The 22,874-nt window shown below is 31.7% G+C and overlaps 2 long non-coding RNA genes across 6 annotated transcripts; both read right to left on the bottom strand.

Annotated features, from left to right (window-relative positions):
* Positions 1 to 116: 116 nt before the first annotated feature.
* LOC105322826 (uncharacterized) lies at positions 117 to 18,074 on the bottom strand. Of its 5 annotated transcripts, XR_010711007.1 has the most exons (7): positions 7,563 to 9,053; positions 7,003 to 7,132; positions 6,603 to 6,746; positions 5,780 to 6,066; positions 5,555 to 5,603; positions 2,968 to 3,029; positions 117 to 2,709 (listed from the first exon to the last, which is right to left on the bottom strand). It is a non-coding gene; the product is annotated as an uncharacterized lncRNA (long non-coding RNA). The 5 variants fall into 5 exon arrangements; XR_010711005.1 differs by having other exon boundaries at positions 5,555 to 6,066; XR_010711009.1 differs by lacking the exon at positions 5,555 to 5,603 and having other exon boundaries at positions 5,997 to 6,066.
* Positions 18,075 to 21,214: 3,140 nt separating this feature from the next.
* LOC136272286 (uncharacterized) lies at positions 21,215 to 22,629 on the bottom strand. The gene is made up of 3 exons (XR_010710248.1): positions 22,288 to 22,629; positions 21,986 to 22,105; positions 21,215 to 21,573 (listed from the first exon to the last, which is right to left on the bottom strand). It is a non-coding gene; the product is annotated as an uncharacterized lncRNA (long non-coding RNA).
* Between the last annotated feature and the right edge of the window lie 245 nt (positions 22,630 to 22,874).

Here is a 22,874-nt window from a genome sequence, read left to right as displayed (position 1 = left end):
AAAAAGATATTGCCTTTCAATGAAGTTTCAGTATATTCCTTGTCAAAACCGGTAGAACCGGAACCGGAAGTCCAACACCTTACATGCGCGCGTAATTAGAAATTGCAATAAGATCATTGCATGCTTGTTTTAATATTCCTTTCCGTTTTCAAAAAATCGCTGACGAAACATAGTCGAAAAAAACAATAACAATAAAACATCAGAATAACAAACGGTCTTTTCGACCGAAAGTCGAAAAGCCCTAATTCCAATAGCTATGAAAACACACACAATGTTATTGAACTTCCATTCACAAATGTTTGGTTCACAATAGTGTTTGTCGACTGTTTGACTGTTTTCTTTCTCCTTCAAAAACGCGATAAATCTTTTAATTTCCTCGACTTTTAACAATTTAGAATAAAATTCTTTCCATTGTTCACTGGTGAGTCGTTCCTTTAATTTTTCCTTTAGGGCTTTGGGCGTTATTGATTCGCGGCCGAATATCTCGGCAATTTCTTTATTCAGGTCCTGATTTGGCGAACTTAAAATTGCATCCTCTACAGCACCGTGTCTCCATATAAAAGTGTTTTCTTTGGACTCCAAAGACTTAGCAGCTTTCAACGAATCGTCATGAGCAATAAACGAAGACCAACTTTTACCGATGTATGTTTTCCTAAAATACTCTTGATTACCTATTTTCGAAAACCCCTTTATAAATTTTGTGGTTCTTTTTAATGTCAGATTTAACTGATAGCCCCAAATTAGATCAAAATCTTTGGAATACTTTTTGTCACCTTCACACTTCACAATCGTGTCAAGGTCCAAAAGACACAAGCATGGTAGATGCATTTCGTTGCAGAATAATTGTACCCTTTTTGCATTTTCACAACCGTTAACAGAAATAACTTGATAAGTAGTTATATCCGTATTAAATTCTCCTATCTTACTCTCACTATTTGTAAGCTTATTATTTTTGTATTGTGCAAATATACCTTGCACTACTTCTTTGTCAATTTGTCCTTCTACTAACAAAACTTTCGTTGCGAACAACAAAGTTCTGATTGTTTCAATGTCGGACACTTTTTTTGGAAGCTCCATACAACTTACTTTTTTACTAGAACAAATGTTAGTTATATGTTTTCTTACCAAACCCAAACTTTGCATTTTTTCAATGTTGGGCACATTTGAGAGTTCCGGAGAACTTCTAGATTTTTTAAGAGTAATTGAACTAGAATCTGTTTGTGGCTTTCTTATCAACATCAAACTTTGCATTGTTTCAATTTTTGACACTTTGAAGAGCTCCGGACAACTCCTAGATTTTTTAAGAGAACGTGTTTTAAATTCTGCTGTTTGTGCTCTTATTAACAACAAACAACGCTTTTTTTCAATGTCGGGCACTTTTGAGAGATCTGGAAAACTCCTAACTTTTCTAGGAGAACAGGTGTTAGAACTTGTTTGTGGTTTTAACAAGCACCGCATTGAATCAATGCCGGGCATATATGAGTGCTTCTTACGAAAGAAAACGTGCGTATTTTTGATGGTTATATTGTCAATAAAATAGGGACTATGTGTAACAACAATTATTGTTTTGGTACGTGCTTCTCTGAATAACACCGTCTTTAACCGTTCAATCATTTGAGGGTGCATTCCTCGATCAGGCTCCTCCAGACAAAGAGTTTTGATGCCTGTGTGCGTCAAGAGCAATGACGTCAATTTGGCTTCTAATATTCCTTCAGATGTTTTCAACAAATGGAATTTCAATCCGTCTTTTTGAACATATATATATCCATTATTTTGTGTAAAAGTATATACGTTGGGGTATGTTATAAAGTCAAAAATTTCTTTCTCAACCTGTTCATCAAATTGATTCTTTTTAAACAATGTTGATATAACTTCTGCCCGTTCACAAGCTTTCTTGTAGTTCCTTTTATCTTTGATTTTTGCACTTTTGGTCCACTGTACAATTCCAATTCCTCTCAGAGGAAATGAAGCGATATATTGGTTTTCAATAGTGTGCCAACTTGGTTTATCATGCAATTCAAAACATGTTTTGGTCTTTTTAATCAACTTGAGAAGATTTATAATGTTTTTATGGTTATTATTTTTTTCAATTTGGCTTGTTTTATCAGGTTTTCTTTTTTTAATTTGTCTTGTTTTATCAGGTTTTCTTTTTTCAATTCGGCTTATTTTATCAGGTTTTCTTCCGAAAAGGTTCCTTAAAACCTTCCTATCCGTGTCATCCGTGACAACAGCACCACGGATATCAGCACAGTTGTTTGACTTGTAACGAAAAAAGGTTTCATTTCCCTTGTCATAAATGAAAAATTTATACTCCGTTTGCAAACGACTTTTTTTTTGGTGGGGTTCAGCGATGATTCCAGAGATGATTTCATCATCGAATTTACAGAATGCATATGCAACTGAATCTTCAAGACAAAGATTTGTTTTTGACAAATTTATCTCGTCAGTCATGCACCGTCTTATTAATTCTATGATAGTACTTTTCCCACAAAAATTAGCTCCTACGAAAATATGCAAAGAACCGCAAGCAACTGTCTCTTCTTTATTTCTATCGGTCATTTTCTGTTCATTTTCATTGGTTGTTTGCTGTCCATTTCCATCGTTCGTTTGCTGTCTATTTTCGTCTGCTGGTTTATCAGGTGCATCAAAGTCAATGACAATCTCGTCTTTGAAATGGACATAATTTTCTAAAGTAATTGTTTTTAGCATCTGAAAGAGAATTTTTTGAAAATTCTGTAAAATTGAACATGACCTTTGCTTCAAAATGTACAAAATATATGTCAACTAAAATATTGATTGATCAAATTCGTTGTGAACCGATGCTGCAACAAGTTTTTAGCTAATGTGAAAATAACATTTTCGAAATATTTTTGCGTTTACTCGGAGGGCTTTATCACACTATTTGATATGTTAAAAGTGGATATAATAGTGTTTAACGTGTAATGACATTATGATAACTGTATTTACTCTAAGCTATGGTGTCGCTGGTGTATCATTGGTAATCACTTGGAAGCTGATAGTTTGTAAAACTGAAAAAAAATAGATAAACCTGTTGTTGTATTACACTGTGCCTAATTTAACATTATACAATTATGGACTTGTAAGTCGATATGTGGTTATATGGACCAATGTCAAGTGATATCGACCGAGCTTGAAAGGTCGATATCATTTTTGTGTCTAAGGTCGATATCACTTGTCATAGGTCCATATAACCACATATTGACCGTGCAATGAAGTCCCTAATAGTTATATTATATAATCACTTGCAGTACAGTTAGATTAGTACAGTGTGACTGAAGAACATTTCGCACATTATTATTTTTAATATTCTGTATTTAATTATTCCCGTTGGTAAATTGTCTTTACAACTATTCCTATTTTTTGTTGATACTGCTGAGTCATGCGATATCATATTCCGCGGTCGCGCTTTCGCGTCGATATCGTAGAAGAACGAATGTCACGTGGTATACTATCAGCCAATGAAAATGACGTAAAAGATATAGCTTCTGTAGAGGCATATATTATCTTCGCTTCTGTTAACTCACAATTATTAAGACATTTAGCGACAAATGAGGCGGTGCCAGTTTATTTTGGAAGGCGACATTGACACATATAGAAAAAAAAATGAAATTTGAACAGAATGAAATGAGCCCCAACTTTAAGAGGGTGGAAAACGTATAGAAAACTTAGCTAAAAATTACTACAAACTAATCGTATTGATACAATTTTCATGAACAAATACCTATACCCTTCCCCCTCTCAAAAGATTGATTTGTTTTTTTTTAAATATAACTTAAAAATAAACTAATAAAATTTTTATTTCTCTCTCAATCTTTATAGCTAGTTCTAAAACATATGGATCTAATTTGATTATTTTATTCAAATAAAAAACCAGAAAACCTTTTTGAAAAAAATAAGAATTAATGGAATTTATCATGTACTCTATTCAAAACATGAAATAGTTTTGATTTTCATCAATCGATAGAATAAAACGTCTCTTTATTAAGTAACGTTCTTGCATACATGTAGTTCAGAGAAATATAGAGTAGTTGTGTACTTTTTTTATAGAAAAGTTTAGTCGAATGTAAATGTTATGACCACCTTTCTGAATTCAATTGAATCAATAAATTTCATTCATATAGTCCAAACGTCAAGATAAGATTAGAATAAAAATTGTTTTCATTCTCCTCTTCTCTGGTATCCCCCCGTCTCTTGTGTATTGAACAGTTTATATTTTGTATTCTTTGGACGGTTATGTAATTTTTTGCAATGACTGCTACTTTCACAGCCCGCATGGTTCATCAACAAAAACATTTCATTGTTAATATTTTTTTAAAGGACACAGGATAAACCAATCAACCGTCTGAAAGGTACCTGATAGGCCACTGAATGGAATAGCTTTGTCATTGTGCTCAAACAAGAGTTATGCCCCTTTTTTGTCTTTGTTGTACGAGTTATCTAATGTTTTTGTTTTTTGGAACTCTTCAATGTTTTCGTTGATCCAACGTTTTACCAAGTAGATCTACACGAGGTGCTCACCTTCGTTTTCTTGATTTATGCTATCCTAGCCTGCTCAAAATGTAAGACTGATTATATAAACTCATAGCTTTGAATATATCTGTTTCTTAGATTGCATTTTATATGTAATTCAACTATTTTTAATCGAACACGGTTTAATATTTTAATCGATACTTTGGCGGCCATATTTAAATGTGCTATTTCTGTATATTTAGTATCAACAATTTGTTTTAAAAGTTTCTGGTATATTAATAGATCTTGAATTTATTAAGTTTTCTGAATAGGTAATTTTTCTCTATTAACTCTTAAAGATAGCTTGCTAGAATATAAATGCATGTGACTGTGTGTGTATTGTATGACATGGTATTGTAATGGTGTCTTTATTTGTGTTCTATTTTTTGTTACAGCCTTTTACCATATGTTGGCACACGCTTTATCAATAAAGCTTAGAAGCTACATTGCTTTCTATGGTTAACTTAGCTGTTCTTCTAACAGCACAATCATAGTTTAGTTGATTGAATGGCAAGGCTTTATCCAATGTAAATTTCTTATCATAAAGAGCAATTAAAAGTTACTAAAATATTGTTAATCTATATCTGCATACTTGATGTAGTAAACTAATTGCTGGACAATAAAAGTGATTATTTTGGGCAATTTTTATTCTTTTGCTTTTATTGTTGACAATGCTTCAGTAATGTATATGTACATTGGATGTTATCAATTTGTTTGGTAACATATCAAATTCTCTGGGATTTGAAGCAATAAAGTATTGGATGAATAAGAATCCCGAGAAAATAAATAACCATTTCCCAAAAGATTTTATTTTAGAAGCTGTAGAAATCGTTCTTGCAAACAATACTTTAACATTCAATGGTAAACACTTTAAACAAATCTAGGGAACCACCATGGGGACAAAAAATGGCTTCAACATATGCGACGTTAGCCCTAGGATATTTAGAGGAAACGATGTACAAAAAGTTAACCAGACATTTGAGGAGGACACTGGAAAATTATCTTGACAAACTGGAAAAGATACCTCGACGATTGCTTTACAGTCTGGAATTCAGGAGATAACAACCTGAAAACTTAAAAAGAAATACTAAATGAACTTAATCCTGACATTAAATTTACAGCGGAAGAATGTCTTGATCGTATTTCGTACTTAGATATTCTATTTACCAAACAGGACGAAGTCATCATGATACACATCAGTATTTACATTTTAACTCGTGTCAACCACGGCATACGAAAAGAGCCATACCTTATGATTTATATAGCAAGACAGATATGTACCATAGTTAACAGTTAGCCTGTAAAAATACAGAGATTACATTAACTGAAACAGTTCCTGATGAAACGAAATTTTCCTGACAAAATTATCAATGGCACCATTGAGAAATGGAAAAAGTTAGATAGAAAAGATTTACTTAATTCAATTCAACGGAAATTCATAATCACATTAGTGACAACATACAAACCGAGAAATCCAAACGTAACTCCTACATGTACAGTTAAACATCTAAATTAAGTCTTGAAGACGGATGAAACCTTTTGAAAAATATTTGAAAAACAGAAATTTATCAACAGTGAAAGATAACCAAAGAATCTAAGAAGAATTCTCACTAAGTCAAATTTTACAGAAAATATAAGTAAACAATATTTTGACATTCTATAATTAATCACGGGAAAAGTATTCCCGGTACCCATATTCAATTTGACATCATTTTAAAGAGGAGGTCAAGAGCTTGTTTTATGTCGTTTTTGGAGAGACTATAGGCATTCTTGATAAATTTCATTCGTCAAAAATGGACAAAACTCCGAGATTTGTTACTTTTATCCTTCATCTTTCATAGAAAATGGTTGTTTAAAACATGATATTTCATTGTGTTTATCAAACATTTCAGCCCTGATACACCCTATAAATTTAAAGAATTTATATCCTTAATTTCCTAAACCTGAAGGCACTTTTCATTTACTAAATCTTGATCTTAAGGAAAATCAAACTCATTCATCTGAGAATTAGTGAATATATAACTAAACTTACATGTAGCAATAGCACAATAAAATTCAATTTAATACTCTACCTTCAAAGATGCTTAGAATAACTTCCAATTCCGTGTTCCTCCTTTTTCTGTCTGTTACTGTTGGCAGTAGCAACACGAAAAAATGTTGATCTGTCTAAACTTGTGTATTTGCCTTCTTGAGTGTTAAATGCTGCGCCTGTTGTGCTTTAAATAATAATGAAATTACACTGCTATTAATATTTATAGCTAATGTTAGAAAGTGGAAAATTTTTTTGGATGATATGCATATGCAATATTTCTAGAGTTTAAAAAAACTGAAACTAAAACTGAACTTTATTTATTTTAAAACGATTGATTGACCAGTTCTAGAACTTATATTTATATCTCTCGTTGACACGGATGTAAGCGCGAGAGGGTCACATATGTGTGAGTAAGCCGGAGTGCCCGGAGAAAAACCCACGTGTCCAGGCGGGCGACCACCATTCCCTTTCACATACACCCACTGTTGATCACGGAGGTCGAACTCGGGACGCAGCGGCGATAAGCGAGTGAATTGTCCACTGGGCTACTTGGGCACCCGTATTAGAGTCCTATAATGAATAGTTTTGAGATGCCCTCGCTTACCCACCACACAAACCGTGGAGTGAAGAGTAGCGGATTCAACATCCATTATTAGAAAGATTAGTAATTTTATTATTTAGAAAAAAAAATATAAAGTTCAATTTCCACAAAAGGAATCAATAAAAAGTTTTGATAAAATACATGTTTGGTGAAATGGATCTTCCTAATAATACCTGAAAACAGCAGAAACTGTTGTTTGTTCTCCACTTATTATTGATTTATACAAAGATTTTTTAACCAGAATGACAACAAGCTTTTTTTTTATCAGATCGTTTGCAAATTATGTCAGCATAGATTTCTTTAAAATTTTCAATGTCAATACACACAATGAAAAACCATATACGTAAAAATTTAAATGGAAAACCTGTGCAGTACATATATAATGAATGTATACATTACTTTTTCTATGTGGCGGTTGTGCAGAAAAATCGATATTGACCGGTTTTCACTTCTATTTGCAGACCGTTTTGTGCTTCGGTTGTATTGAATCAGTTTGCCTAGTGATGATTTGTTACGGTGTTTTGTTTGATACATGTAACAACAATGATATTATTATCAGTACTTAACATTTCAAGCAATTTTAACTTTAAAAGAGTATCTACAATGGCGGTCAATTTTCATATTCTGAAGATAGTTTGGAAAACCGCGATTTCACACTTGAACGATTTTTTAATCAAGCCGATTTGGCGCGAGATGATCTGTGACGTCACGGGGTCAACCTCGCTGTGAAAAAAAAACCCAGGGGGAAATCGTTTTCTTGCATTGTCCTATCGATAAATAAATTGGTTTTCTTTTCAGTTCATTATCAACTTTGGATGAAGAGTAGAACCCGACAGACTGTTCAGACAGCAAAGTTTGCTATTTATTGACATCAGATTGATTGTGGTGACGTTCATTAATATGCAAATACCTTCAACATGCAATATATTAGATTGGAATTCAGTTTTTGTTATGGTTTATACGATTTATTGCACCAGGAAACACCACAATTAGTTTTGTTTCTTATTCCTTTATAGAAAAAATATATAAAAAAAATTCCTTTAGCTCAGACCTTAATTCGGTACATCATTGGCAAGCATGGAACTACTTAAACAGCATTACCAAAGAACAGGAAAATAAATTAATTTAATACGATTCAAGATATGACCCTTTTCATAACCTATATCTAAACTATGATACTTTAAACAATGCTAAATTAAGATATGAGAGACAATCTTCAGATACAAGAAAAATGATGATAAGTATTTTAATTTCTTTTTGTTTCCCAAGGTAAATTATACTAGGGTATATTTTTATTTCTGACATGTAGCATATCTTAAGGAAAATTTCACATTCAGAATACTAGTGATAAATAAATAACCGCTTAAAGATATCAGTTAAAGCAGGGTCTCTTGGTATAGTAATAAATAATAGTGATAAATAGATACATGAAACACCTTTAAGAGGTTTCGATGTTTGTTCTCGTTGTTTGTGGAATAATACTTGGTAGATGTAAATATATTCAAATGGAATCAAAGTCAATGCCAAAGCCCTTTTTAGTGTCATTGTTTCTTTGCAATTTGCTCTAACTGGTATATACCAAAGTTTGCAAGTACATTCTTAATGTCAATTTGATAACAACAGATATCGATTTCAAATTCATGCAGAATCATTTGTAAAGTATTCTGTTTCTTGTGTTCAATTTTCAATTCGAAGTTTTGGGATTGGTGATGTTTATATGGTTTTAAAATCAAGCATTGTATTTTTTAAAAATACATTCTTTTTAAGCCTGTTGTATCAATAAAGAATTGATTGTGAAAAATATCCAATTGGGATGACTCATGCAATCGATCGCGGATCTAAGGGATAGAGAATTCAAACTTATTTTTTTTTTTTACCTATAATAGGCCTCCACCCCCATTCCCATAAATACCCCCCCCCCCCACGGGAATTTTTTTTCTGAATACACACGTGATGAGATGATCATGTGCCTATTTCAGACCAATGGTTAATACTGTAAACTCCTAATAAAACGCGAGAAATTAATATCCGCCTAAGCACCCGTCGTGGATTTTAAAATATCGCCTTTATTTTCTGTTTGGAACTATAAGAATTATGAATAAATGTTCTGCGTTCGTGATTTTATATACTCGCGAATTGATACAAAACAGCGGGGTCGCGGAATAAAGTACTCGCGTAATATAACGAATTTTACAGTAATTAATTTCTTATTGTGATAGAGACCATGATAAATAATTTTCTCTTCCGTAAATTTTTTAATGTCAGTTCCTGTTTACAATTTGTACGAGGGTTTTTTTAGAGTGATATCGTTCCTATTCAGTCGTGTTTGAACAATGTACTTCAGTAAAAGAAATATATCTTTTCTTTTTTATTTGAAAAATTAAATAACAGACTGAAATAATGATAATAGGCAATGACAAGTGATCAGAAAAGCGAACTGAAGCTGGTTATTCGTACAAGGTTATACGATAAAAAAAAATCGAAAAACCAAGCAGGCAATGCAACCCCCCCCCCCCATCACCACCATCCCAGTATTCGCCTTAAGGAAAAAGAATGGACCCAAAACATATAATCATAGAATATGTGATTAAATTTAGTCAATATTCTACGGGGTCATTTTTCTACAACACACACGGAGAAATATGACAATATGGCAATAATTTCTACGATGTAATTCAAGTATTCTACAACTGAGTGGATCATTTTTCTACGGTGAAAATTGACCCTCGGTCAATATTCTAAGTGTGTCACTTTTCGTCGTTACAGGTGCTATTAAAAACTCACAAGCTTTCTAAAGAGGGCAATGGGAAGTAAATCGATAAACAATTATATTGGTAATGTTACTGCATACATGTATATATGTTTTAATTCACTTATATTGTATATCAAAATAAAACAGAAAGTAGTCTTCATACGACAGAAATCAATAACGACTAATCACAATATACCGGTATTCTATAATTCAACATAATGTTATATCAACATATATTAAAAAAAGGATTTGAACCCAAAACACTGCGTGGTTCTCTTCACTTATCCAGAACGAAACCAGTGAGCCATGCGAGACATTACAATGTGTGGTATAAAGTAGTGATTGAAACAACATTGTCATATCTCTGAACTTTGTTTTATATTCTCCAAAAAATATTTTGAAAAGTACATATTAGTTAGTCATCTTTGGGTCATATCACCATGCTTTTTTTAAAAGCGAGATTTTTAAAGTTTAAATATGTCATCTTTACACGTTTCAAATTTGTGGAGAGAAGACCCAGAGACAACTAAATCAGCTGTAAATACGCAAGATTTTGCATCAATTCCGTCATGTTGCTATATTTAGACCCATATTATGATAAAACATATTGCTTTCAAACATTTTTCTACCAATTCCACCTCCAACAGAAACCAAATAACTGTTATGATTCGAAAACTGTTCAAAATTAATCTATGAAATGTTCACTCTCCTTATGCGCCTAGATTCCTGCCGAATCAACATCTGAAGCGCCCACTTTTTTATTACTTAACCTACGAACTGTCTCATAAATTACACCGCACCCATAAACTCCCCACCAATTCTGTAAATTTGCGTTGCCGAATAACCGAGTTTTGTGCAAATATTTAAATATGCTTAAATTTCTTTAATATCCTCAACCCGTTTTCCAGCAAATTTTTTAACAGTGGTCAGCTTTTACTTACTTCGAAAAATGAATTCTTCGATTTATCATCTGCACTAAAAGTCGACAATCATCCTTTGAAGCTGATTGAAAATAGTAAAATGAAGAAGGACATCAAGAAGAGAAGGAAGTTAAATTTTTTAATTTTTCCTTATAGTCATAGTCAAGGAAAAAATATTTAACAGTTAAATGAATTAAAAACCAATTTAATCTACGGTTTATATTCAATATCTTCCCCTACGATAGCAAATTAAAGGTTAAGGAAGCAAAACGCGATTTATCGTACCTTATTTAAAACACAGGCTTTGATTTAACTTCTCAAATGTTTTGTGCTGCGCCAGTTGTGCTAAAAGGATATTATATTGTCTAGTAATTATTGTAAAGATATGTTAAAAATTTGTTCGTTGTCTTAATTATTTTAAAATGGATAACGTTTTCTCGTCTTGATCATGTGTTCTAATCTTGTTGATTATAAAAATCAAATAACATTTAGTGTATTTTAATATAACTGTCGTTAAACCTTATTACGCAAATACATGTAGTAAAAAGTGCCTAACATTAAATATCAACAAAGATACTTTATTTGGGTCGTTCATTGTTACCCAGGAAAATAACTAAGTAAAAATTAAGCGAGAATAATGCATCGATTTAAGTGTGATTTTTTTTATTATTATATTTTCATGCTAAATACTGAAATCTGATTGGTTTAGACGCAGTTGATAATCCGTTCTATAACCCTCCGAGTTAGTAACACACTTGGCAACGGGTAACACAACGAATTGTTACATGCGCGTTAATTATGCACATACGGTTCGCCGTAGAATTCACGTCATTTCTATATAAAAGCAGTAAATTTTCTCTAAAATTAAGACATTTAGTATATTAAAATAAATAGTGCCTGTTTGAGATAGTAACAGTTGAAATTGACACCCTGAGAAAACCATTGTCAACCGACGCGAAGCGTATGGAGGGTAATCGTGTTCAAAATTCCTGACCTTCAAATGGTGTGTGAGTCTAAGAATGAATGTGTTTGATTCTCATCGTGTAAGCTAGGGCATAAACACTTGAAGATTTGACCCAGTTCCTTCGTATGTTGCACCATTTTGTAACTTCATTTTTTTTTGTTAGTTTATTTAAACTTCAACTATGCACATTTTCATTCGATAGTTTCATAAAAAATTCTTCATTTGTATCTTCATCCATGGATATAGAACAGCTGACATGTTACAGATCGACAAATGTAAAGTCTGCAAGTTTGTCGAATTTTGACATGACCTTATATGGCAAATGCTCGCTACGGGAAAAAGCCTGCCGAATTTGACTTGAAAGGGAAGACATAATATTAAACTAGTAGGCTAATTGTTCTCGAACAATTAGAGGTCTTTCCACCTTAATATAATTAATGAATTGCTAGATTGCTCAAAAAGGTATACAAAAAATTATTATACCTATGATTCATGTTGTACTATAAAATGGGAAAACCACAAAGCCATGAAATGATAAATGATTTTTAAAGAGATATTTTTTTTTATTTTCAAGCCATTTCTTTAAGAATTCCATGTATATATCGTAAACATTTATTAATTTACTTTTCTGAATTGTTTTCCACTTACTATGAGCAAAACTGAGCCAAGTGAATATTCTTTACACAATCATATAAACAGTAAACCTAACAATAGAAGAGAGTGTTCTGTAGGCTAGCTGTCTTTGTATAAAATGAATGGGTTGACTGTAAAAACAAGTTCCACTTGAGTAACCACAGGACTTGATGTGATACCTGGCTGACTCAATTGAATACCTTATTGCGCAATCCGGCAAGCTATTGAAACCCTTACTATAATTCTGTATTTCAAATGATATGAAAATTCATTAATTAACAGACCTCTAAATTACATTGACCTTTGACCTTTATGTCATTTTGTTCGGCCAAGGTAGACGCTTCTATTCCAAGTGGTCCGAACTCTCTATGATAGATAGTAAAAAAGATGGAAGTGATTTTATCGAAGTTTCAATACTTTCAGGGGCAATAACTGCTATAAGAGGGGCTCAGATCTGTTCCGTATGAATAGATTGAAGAACCCTCTAAGTGTACTGAAGACAATGATAAAAGTTCCATATCTCTATCTCTAATGGTTTCAAAGGAGTAGCGATAACAAGCATTTCGTACAAAAGGGGCTATAACTCTGTAATTATTCAAAGGTATGAGCCAAAGGGCTATATTTTAAAATGGCTTAAGATGTCCTACTACATCCATAAAAAAGTTTTTCTCTACCACCCGAATTAAACGAGATATAAAAACTCATTAATTAACAGCTTCTCAAATGACCTTGACCTTTGACCTTTATGTCATTTTGTTCGGCCAAGGTAGACGCTTCCATCCCAAGTGGTCCGAAGTCTCTATGATAAATAATAAAAAAGTTGGAAGTGATTTTATGGAAATTTAAATACTTTCAGGGGCAATAACTACTACAAGGGGGCCTCAGATCCTTTTGGTATGAATAGATTGAAGAACCCTCTAAGTGTAATGAAGACATTGGTAAAAGTTCCAAATCTCTATCTCTTATGGTTTCAGAGGAGTAGCGATAACAAACATTTCCTTCTCAAAGGGCAATAACTCTGAAAGTTCTGGGAGTTCTTTGACACAGGATCAATTGGTACCATTACTTTTAATGAGCAATTACATAAAGTTTAAATTGTTTGGATATCTCTAATAATAAAAAAGTCACCCAGAGCTAAATAGAAAAAAAGAAGAAGAAGAAGAAGAAGAAGAAGAAACTAGTAGGCTAATTGTTCGAGAACAATTAGAGGTCTTTCCACCTAATATTTTAATGAATTGCTAGATTGCTCTATAAGATTTACAAAACATTACTATACCTATGATATATGTTGTACTATAAAATGGGAAAACCACAAGGCCATTAATTGATAAATGGTTTTAAAAGAGATTTTTTATTTTTATTATTATCAAGCCATTTTTTTCAAAATTCCATGTTGTATATATCGGTAAAGATTTATCTAATTACTTTTCTGAATTTTTTTCCACTTACTATGAACAAAACTGAGCCAAGTGAATATTCTTTACACAATCGTATAAACAGTAAAGCTAACAATAGAAGAGAGTGTTCTACAGGCTAGCTGTCTTTGTACAAAATGAATAACAAGTTCCACTTGAGTAGCCACAGGACTTGATGTGATACCTGGCTGACCCAATTGAATACCTTATTGCGCAATCCAGCAAGCTATTGAAACCCTTACTATAATTCTGTATTTCAAATGATATGAAAATTCATTAATTAAAAGACTTCTAAATGACGTTGACCTTTGACCTTTATGTCATTTTGTTTGGCCAAGGTAGACGCTTCTATTCCAAGTGGACCGAAGTCTGTACGACAAATAATAAAAAAGATGGAAATGATTTTATAGAAAATTAAAAACTTTCAGGGGGAATAACTACTAGAAGAGGGCCTCAGATCCTTTCGGTATGAATAGATTGAAGAACCCTCCAAGTATTCTGAATACATTGGTAAAAGTTCCAAGTCTTTATCTCTTATAGTTTCAGAGGAGTAGCGATAACAAGCATTTCGTACAATAGGGGCTATAACTCTGTAATTATTCAAAGGTATGAGCCAAGGGGCTATATTTTAAAATGTCTTAAGATGTCCTACTACATCCATAAAAATGTTTTTCTCTACCACCCTAAACAAAAGAGATATAAAAACTCGTTAATTAACAGCTTCTCAAATGACCTTGACCTTTGACCTTTATGTCATTTTGTTCGGCCAAGGTAGACTCTTCCATCCCAAGTGGTCCGAAGTCTCTATGATAAATAATAAAAAAGTTGGAAGTGATTTTATGGAAATTTGAATACTTTCAGGGGCAATAACTACTACAAGGGGGCCTCAAATCCTTTTGGTATGAATAGATTGAAGAACCATCTAAGTGTAATGAAGACATTGGTAAAAGTTCCAAATCCGTATCTCTTATGGTTTCAGAGGAGTAGCGATAACAAGCATTTTCTTCTCAAAGGGCAATAACTCTGTAAGTTCTGGGAGTTCTTTGACACAGGGTCAATTGGTACCATAACTTTTAATGAGCAATTACATAAAGTTTAAGTTGTTTGGATAACTCTAATAATAAAAAAGTCACACCGAGCTAAATAGAAAAAAAGAAGAAGAAGAAGAAGAAGAAAAAACATAAAGAAAACAAGAGGTCTTTCACCTGAAAGGTGGAAAGACCTAATTAAGAATTTAAACGGAAATCTACAGACCCTGAAACGTACTACTACAATACACGCTCCCTAAACGGTTTACACGAAACGCGTTTGGATTCACACATTTTAATTCCGCGCAGTAGATTTTAAATTAGCTCATTGCTTAAAGCAGTCACTTTAACCAAAAAAAAAGAAAATCCCTATCTGAATATACACTCTTATAGTACTACAAAATGGAATGATTTAAAAACACTCTCATTAACAGAACGTTCAGAATTTAATATTTAAAAAAGAATCTACACGTCGAAAGAGTGGAAAACGGAAAATGATAAAGCGCTAGAAGAAGGTTGAATGTCTTATTAAGCCAAAAATTCTTAAACTTATTTAAACAATTTTCTTTAAAAAAGTATATAAATAAACCACATTTATTCATTTGCGTAAAAATGTTCAACTGCTTTCGGTATTTATTCATTGCAATGAAATTAACAAATGTACTTATCATTTTAGAGAAACTTACGATTGAGTCAATTTATTCTTCTTTACTTCTCTCTGTAGCGGCTGACAATACCGCAGAAAATTGATCTATTGCATTGCTTCGGTTTTACGCTGTGCCCAGTTCGCTGAATAATATTATTTTATCTAGCAATGTTCTTTATTTTAAGGTATATTATTATCGGAATGTTAGCAACAAAACACTTAGCAGTTTAAGTAAAGTCCAACTTCGTTATCTAAATTACATCGCATTTGTGTAAAGAGCATCACATCATGTGAGAGATTAATGTGTTATGCAGTTATCGATTGTCACTATCTTTATGTTCCAGTATCATAACAATCTCCTATCTTTTTGAATATACATATTATGCAACACGTAGGCAAACTGTTTGTTTTGTGAGAGATGAAGTTGATCGACAGTCATCGAATATCACTATCTATATGTTCTAGTATCACAACAGACATATATCATTTTGATTATATATTACATCTATTATGCAGCACGTAGGCAAACTATTTGTTTTGATGTGTAACACAAACAGAAATATGTTTATCTGTTTATGATATCATACTACTAAGTATTTAAATTAACAAAATTAGAAACTAGAAAGAGCGCAGAGCACATCCGGAATTCACCGATATTTTAGCTAACTAAAGGACGCTCGGTGGTCAACAAGTTCATCTGATTTACCTTAAATTGTTACAAATGATTTGTATAGCTTTAACCTATCAATAAATAGTAAAATTTGTTATTGTTTCCCTTTATCTTTTTTTATTGCTCTCCTTCTTAAATGGATTCATATAGTCTAAGAATTACCTATTAACACTATTCAGACTTCTTAAGGTTGAACTGTACACGGGTATGATAGCGGAGAAATTTTCTGAGAAAATGACAATAATGGTCTTGTACTTTAAAAAAAAAGATTTCTTTTAAAGAAACACATGGTTGAAATATGATTTCTATCACTCAGGTTATTCTTTAATTCGTTTGATCAGAATCGTTGTACTAAATAACACGACGTCATCAGCTTTGTTTCTGACATCATCCATCTTATCACATTTTGTCAATTCGACATCTGTTTGGGTCACTTTTGTCTTATTTAAAAATATATTTGGTCTGTTTAATTATTTTCCTGTATCAGTTGTTAACATGATTTAAATCAAATTAAGGAATTTTATTAAAATTTATCATACTTTTATGGATTCTACAAAATTTGTAATGAAGCATGTGTGTATATATTAAAAAAAGGTGACACGGCATTTTTAAAATTCTAATTTTTATATAAGAGTTCTCGTTTAAGCAATCAAATATGGTTTTTTAGCAAGATTACAGTGATGTAAAAGACACAAATGCTATGTCTTTTGACACTGTGATTTCGTTTTAGCAATCAAATATGGTTTTTATCAAGATTACAGTGATGTAAAAGACACAAATGCTACGTTTTTTGACACTGTGGTTTCGGGATATGTGAGTCTCTCATGTCCGTATATCGGATAGGAAAAAACACCTCATGTCAGAACGAAAGATGGTACGAACATTTAATCAATGTTCATATGAAATATTTGTAAGTATCTCGAGACTCTGTAGGTGTTGATACCATAAAATAAACATGAGGAAAATGATTGCATGGCGGAGATGAACAACGGTTTACTTTACAAACATTGTGAATAATGAAAATGTTATGAGATACAATAGGCAACAGGGATTAGGAGTTTTCAAGTAAAAAAGAGGTTCACCGCAACAAGTTGTTACCTGTTGTCTATTACATTTACGATACAATGTCAGTAATAGTTTATGTTGGATTATCATTATAATCACAAAATCATCAGTTTAGATTATGTATTTAGATATGCATTTATATTGCTGGAATATTAACTGTAGGAACTAATTCCCCGAAACGGGGCGTGTCTCGATTTTTTAATCAATTGGGCGATTTCATTCATCTTGACTAGTGTATAATTATAAATGCGTGTCTAACCTTTAAGGTGGTATGGGACATCTGTCGAGATTAAAGTGGATTAAAGAACATTACAATTGACATACATGTACTCACACATGTTTAGAATTTATAAATTTTACAACATTTAAACCAAAAGATTTTACAACATTTATACCAAAAGATACCTTTAAAAATTATTTTGAGAGTTAAACTTTGTAAAACCCCTTGTGGGATTCGAACTGATGACGTACAGATTTGTAGTAAACCCTCTAATCCACTGCACTACGCTGTTAGCTGACAATATTGGGGAAAAAACTACTTATACAATTACACTTGGTTTTATTGTTTATTTCGATAAACACTGCGTCAAAACATGGATGGTTCAATACCACCTTAAACACCATTCAATTTAAACGTGAAAATCATTAATCTTGCAACTTACCTTTTGTTTTACTTTCCAGCTTGCAATTGATGATATTTTAATCTGTCGACTTTCGGTATGTTAAAAGCATAATGTTGAGAGCAAACCTATTTGCATTCGGTTAAAGGAAGTAAAGGCATTAAAAAGTTCCTTTTTTGTTGATTATGTAATGTTAAACATCCCATTGTAATGAATTTTTCACGAGAAAATATACCGATATTTGATATAAGTTTCACATCAAATATACTTATAGGGCGAACAAAACGATTACAGTGTCAATTTCGCTCCGTATATGAAGCTGAATGTTAAAGAAATTGTCATTTAATCATATTCCTGCTAAACGTTAGATATTGTAAAAGCTTACTTTAAAATTGTTTTTTTGAAAACAGAAGTAAACAATGACCGTAAAATTTTGTGATTTTCGAAATTAAACATTTTAAGTATGGATATAGTCCGCACCGCGTTTAACGAGATCATCAAATTAGTGTTAAAGTAGGATATCGATCATTATCACAATTGAAGTTTTATGAAATGAAATGGCAGTACACCTAGAATATATGCAATAAAACAGAAGAAAAGCTGAATTCTTCGTGAGATTAAATCGGCAATGGCCGCTGAATAGCGAGATAACTGAGGCACAAATATTATATTGCTTTGAATAGCATCCCTAAAAATAAAAAGTTTAACTCAAAAACCCCAAAGCCACGTAGCTATGTTGGGCATAGTCTGTGTTGCCTGTAGAATGCCCATATAAAGTACTTATTGTGTTTTAGCTAACACTTAAGTGATAATTATAATAAAACACTCTATTGTGAGAATAATGCTAAGTTTACTGCATTGATCAATTCTACAGATATTTCAGACATAAGAATCGATAGGTTTATGAGTGCCACTGATTTGACAGATACATGTACCAAAAATTACAATTCAGCCAACTAATGACACAGTGAAGGAACGGAAGTGTACATTTTTGTGTAACGCTATTTTAAGACGAAAGCAAACATAAAGAACATATACATGTAGCACTAAGAAAAGTCGATGACAATATTTGCATATTCTTATACAAACGGGAAGATCTTTGAATGTTAATAGCATATCAAACAATTTAATTTTAATAAATTAAAGGTTTCTACATAGTACGGTTTTGGTTATAGTGATTTGTTCTTTCCTTTGATCATTAGAATGACGTTTTATTTCAAGCAAAAAAAAAAATTAATAAATAAAAAAAAAAAACAAACATACAAACAAACATACAAACAAAACAAAAAACGTTATAATTTTCTTTTTAATTTCATTTTTTTGCAGTGAATTATTATACAGTAGAGAAAAATTCCATATAATTCAGCTTTGAAATTTCCCTATATCTTTTGCAGAACACTTCTCAGGAACAATAAAATAGTTTAAAAATTGTCACGCCATTGTGCCCTATGAAGAATAAAATCCCCAGGCTTTATTTAGATTTATCAACAGGAAGTCAAAGAACAAAATTTTTTTTCCTTGTTTAAATTTTTTCTGCATATAATGTACATGTATTGTACATATAATCTAATGGAATAAGAATCTACCAATTACATGTATAAGAAGTTCGTATATAGTAAATAAAAATTACTTTGTTATACTTTGTTACCCAAGTTTCTGCTTCCACCACTTTTTTGCATAATATATCGATAATCAAAAATACCTTCTGCACAAACTACATTCATTTAATAAAAGGCAAAACCGTCCAGATTTTCTATTCTAAAGGGTCATGGTCACGATTTTGGTCAAATGATCATATGAAATTTGAGAGGCAGTCGTAGAGCTTTGAGCGAGATACAGAGCTCACAATTTTTTGTCAAGTAAACATTATTCTCTATTATATTTCTTTTGATAAGTGCCTCATTTAAATCCAACTCATTGAGGATTATTTATTACTTTTTGCATTGAAAACCATCACATTGACAGTCTTATCAATAAATAAGAAATTACTAACCACGAGCTTCGCTCACGGAGTAATAGCCTTCATTACATGTGCCAGGTTCTGATAAGACAATATTTTTATTACAAAAGATGATTGGATGCTGGACATGTATATTGATCCAAGATGTTTAACAATATTGAAATCTACCCCCCCCCCCCCCAGGGACCCTGCTGTGCACAAATGCAAATTACCATCTGAAAATGAAAAAAGTATTTTGACCATGGTTGTTAATGAGCACCCCCTTACATGCACACAAACATTATTTTATAAGCTTGACTTACAAAGAGATGTTAATAAAACACACATAAGTATATTATTACAAAATTTGTTGCCAAAAATGATTTTATTTACAATAGAATTAGTTATATGGAAAGAACACTATAATGTTTTAACAGTGAGTTATTTATAATATACATAAACTTCTTAAGAATATGATATCATACTATCACTAATGATTAATCAGTTATAACTAAATCCTGTCAGTGAGAGTAAGTATATTTCGGTAGAGGGCTTCATGGACATCATAATCATGCATTTAGTTTTTAACAAATATGTATGGGAGTAGAGAAGAAGATTTCTAAGATTCAATAAATATCGTGTCCCACCTCTCCGGAAATCTCGGGATTTTTCATTCCAAAGTATGAAAAAGCCAATATGAACATACGATAATGACAAATATGATCAAATCATAACAATCATTTAAATTTTCTTTTTGTCACAAAAACCTAATTTTACTATATTTGATTCAAATATTTTAATCTATGAAAGAAAAGAGAGACATTTACAAAAAAACCCAAACAATCTCGACGATACTGCTTTCGACCAGTCGAAAAATTATTAGAAAATTAGAAATCGACATATTTTGTATAATCTTATGTTGTTCGGTATAATCGACTTTTATTGCATGAATGTTCGGGAAATATGAAGATTTAGTACCACAGAAAAATCATATTTAATATGTCCGCTTATTGAAGATATACTTACCTTGTACACTGTATTATAAAAAAAAAGTAATGTAGTTTGAAGTTTAATTTAACATCCATTACCTTAACTTTCCATTTTGTACCAATCTTTTAAATATTTTTTTTATAAAACTGAGCAATATCCATCCATAGATATGTCAGACATTGTTTATTGGTCAATAGCTGTACAGCTCATAGACATATACAATTAAGATACACATGTTAAATACATATACTGGTCACTTGAATAAAGGAAAGTTTATACATGAAGTTTTCTGATTACAAAAGCATTCTTAATATATTTGCCTAAATTGCACAAATCCTTTACATTTTGTGCTCACAATAATAGAATAAATTTAAAAACAGAGGGTTTAATATAAGAAAACTTCTTTATGAATTTTTCTCTTAAGGTGGATCTCTACACCAAATAAGTGTAGGAGATTTTTGTTGCATGCATTTGTTACCAATACTAGGCACAGTATTCAACAATAATAGACCTCAAAATACAATACACTATTTTCTAGAGAATTTTTTAAATATCAGTCTGGTTCCAGATAACCCCTTATTTATCAAAATTTTAAACATTTCTGTTTTAAAATTCTTATGAAAGTGAAATGTTATTAAGTTTAGAAATGAAAAACAAAAAAATCATGAATAAAGTTTGTATGACTTTTATTGGAATCCACATAAATATGAAACTAAAATATAAAAAAATTCTTTTAAGGCAAACTGCTGGACAAAATCCCACAAAAGCCTGAAAATATAAACAATATTCGTCGGTCAGTGGGATGAAGAAAAGAAATTGAATGAAATTGAAAAATTAAAGGAAATACTTAATTATTGCAAAAATCTTGGTATGAAAGATCCTGTTCAAGAGTTGTCTTTCTTTATTTTACATGGTCTCAAATATCTTGGGATCAATTTTTTAATTAATAAAAATCACGAAGAAAAATTAAAAAAAGGAACAAGTCTATGCTAAATATGTAGATATAAGATTAGTAGTGCTTCTGATAATGTTTGAAGCTGAAAAATTATACTTTTGATGAATGCATTATATATATTTAACTCTTTAAAACAAAATATTAGTAGTTAATTATAAATTGCCTTTTACTTTTTTATATACAAAAGCAATTATAAACAACAACCATACGCATATTAATACATACATTAGATGTCCATAGTGATACACATGCATGTGTGGAAATGAAAAACATGCTCCTTTTCAGACTTCTGTCTTTACCTCATTTGGCTTGCAAATCCGGGCTTCCACTGCTATTGCTACCTAGCTGTATTTATGTTAATCAAAATACACTAGTTTAATGTCAAAGTTTTAATGAAAGTCTTTTACTGCAAATGTTTTTTTTTTAATTTGGAAAGTTAGAATCAATTCAAGAGATCGTACTACGGGACTTTCGTTTTATATTCATCATACATATATAGTTTAAATGAAAATTTGACATCTGCTTACCTATATCGATAATCCGTCACATATGTATGATCGTCTGTTGCAGATGACATGACAAAAATGTATTGCCAATATAGCAGCAGAGCAGGGAAACTGTATATTATTTAGATTCCACGTTTTCCGTACAAAACAGCTGATAATCAATGTTAGTTAAAAGCTTTAAACAGGAAGAAAATTGACATATTTTCTAAGCGTTTTGGTGATTTCCTATCTTATCTCCTTAGTTAGAAGAGTTCAATTAAACGGTGTATAGCTATTTTGTACCACGACATAATGTTATCAATCCGGAACACAATGGCGTTTCGAACGGAAGTCAGACATGTTGTGACGGTGTAGCCTTCCACCTTAATTAAGTTACAGTAATAGGGACATGTTAATATAAAATGATATTCATCTTCTATATCTAAAGTACAAAGAGGACATAAACGTCTTTGTAATGGAACATTGTTATACTAGTATCTGCCAGTTTCAATGGTAAGACAATGAGATGATTATCTTAATTTACATATAAGTTTCTTATATTGAAAAGGAACCTTTTTGTTAGATATGACTGCAAGGTACAATGATCAACTAAATATCTATAGATTGTA

This window comes from Magallana gigas, chromosome 2, assembly GCF_963853765.1.
Source record: "Magallana gigas chromosome 2, xbMagGiga1.1, whole genome shotgun sequence".
Taxonomy (NCBI): Eukaryota; Metazoa; Mollusca; class Bivalvia; order Ostreida; family Ostreidae; genus Magallana; species Magallana gigas.
Note: the sequence above shows the minus strand (reverse complement) of the source record. Positions and strands in the feature narration are given on the sequence as shown.